Genomic DNA, 1,758 nt, shown 5'->3' with positions numbered 1-1,758 from the left:
GCTGAGTTGTGTGGTTCCTTGTGCTTCGCGCTCTTTGGAGAGTGCAGGCGGACCAGCGTGCCTGGAGTCAGCTCTGCGCAACGAGGGAAGCCGTGCCTTCTGAGAGAGCGCCAGACAGTCAAGATGCGGCTTTTCTGTTTACCTGGAGTTAGGGAAACTGACAGGTGGCTGCAGCTCTGGGCTGATTTGGGGAGGGCTGGGGGCCACCCCCAAACAAAGAGAGGAGGGCAGATTCCTTAAAAGCCTCAATCCCAAGAGTTGCTGAGCCTTAGCAAAATTATCCATCACCCCCTGGCACCTCATACTTTGCACCAGAACATCTGGCACTGTAGGTTATTTTGACCTCATTTGTTTTCCTCTCAGCAACCTAGTGGGAGTGAGAAAAGTAGGAAGAATTGCTCCAATTTCACATGTGGAAACAGGGGTGACTTGTATAAGGCTATGCAGCTATAATTCATGGCAGCCAGGACTCATCTGGATCTGACTTACACCAAGAAAAAGAAAAAGGAGGCCCTCCCTGGCAGTCCAGCGGTTTGGACTCCGTGCTTCCACTGCAGGGGTTGTGGGTTCCATCCCTGGTTTGGGAACTAAGACCCTGCAAGCCGTGCAGCATGGCCAAAATAAATAATAACTTTTAAAAAAGGTTATTCCCATATAGCTTTCTGGTCTGCTGTTACGATGAGGTTTTGATATAGTAGTCTGTATATGTACAAGACTATTTTAAGTTGCTGGTATCTTAATTTCAAATGTGTTTTCTGTGTCCTGCATTTCTATTCTCCCTCAGGATCTGTGTATGGATGATTTTCTACCTTTACTGTAGGTTTGCCTTTGCCAGTGAGCTTTTCCATTCATTGTTTGCTGTTTTCTAGTTTTGCCCTTTTCCAGCTAGAGATGTTCTTTTAGTATGTTACAAGGTTGGTTTGGTAGCGCTGAATTCTTTGAGCTTTTTCTGAATTCTGTGTAAAGCTTTCGATTTCTCCACCAAATCTGAACAAGAACCTTTCTGGGTAGAGTATTCTTGGTTGTAGGCTTTCCCCCATTTCATCCTGCAGTGGAAGCCCGGAGTCTTTGCCACTGGACCCCTAGGGAAGTTTGGTGCCGTGTTTCTACTGGATTTACACCCAGGAGTGGACTTGCTGGTCTCAGAGGAGGAACCAAAACAACTAAAGCAGGTGTAGGGTCCATTCCCCCAGCAGTGCATGAGAGTTCTCTTGGTTCCACGTCTTCCCCAACCATGGTGCTATCTTTCTAGCCCTTTTGCTGGTGGTGCAGTATGCTCATTGTGATTTTAATTTGCATTCCCCTGATATAACTAATGAGACAGGATATGTTCTCATCATTAGATGGTGTAATTCTGAATATATTCGAGATAACTTTTTAAAAAGGAAATGGCCTCCACCATCCTGGCCAGCTGAAACTCCAATACTTTGGCCAACGTATGCGAAGAACTGATTCATTTGAAAAGACCCTGATGCTGGGAAAGATTGAAGGTAGGAGGAGAAAAGGGGATGACAGAGGAAGTGGTGGCTGGATGGCATTACCGACTCAATGGACAGGAGTTTGTGTAAACTCTGGGAGTTGGTGATGGACAGGGAGGCCTGGCGTGCTGCAGTCCATGGGGTCGTAAAAGAGTCCGACATGACTGAGCGACTGAACTGGACTGATCCGGCCAGCAGGAGAATCCTAGGTGTGACAGCAGAGGTGTCTTATTCTCTGGCTTCGTGTATCTGATGAGAGTCTTCTCTCTGCTGTGAGTGC

This window comes from Odocoileus virginianus, chromosome 12, assembly GCF_023699985.2.
Source record: "Odocoileus virginianus isolate 20LAN1187 ecotype Illinois chromosome 12, Ovbor_1.2, whole genome shotgun sequence".
Lineage (NCBI taxonomy): Eukaryota > Metazoa > Chordata > Mammalia > Artiodactyla > Cervidae > Odocoileus > Odocoileus virginianus.
The sequence above is the reverse complement of the archived record's forward strand: the minus strand, read 5'-3'. Positions refer to the sequence as shown.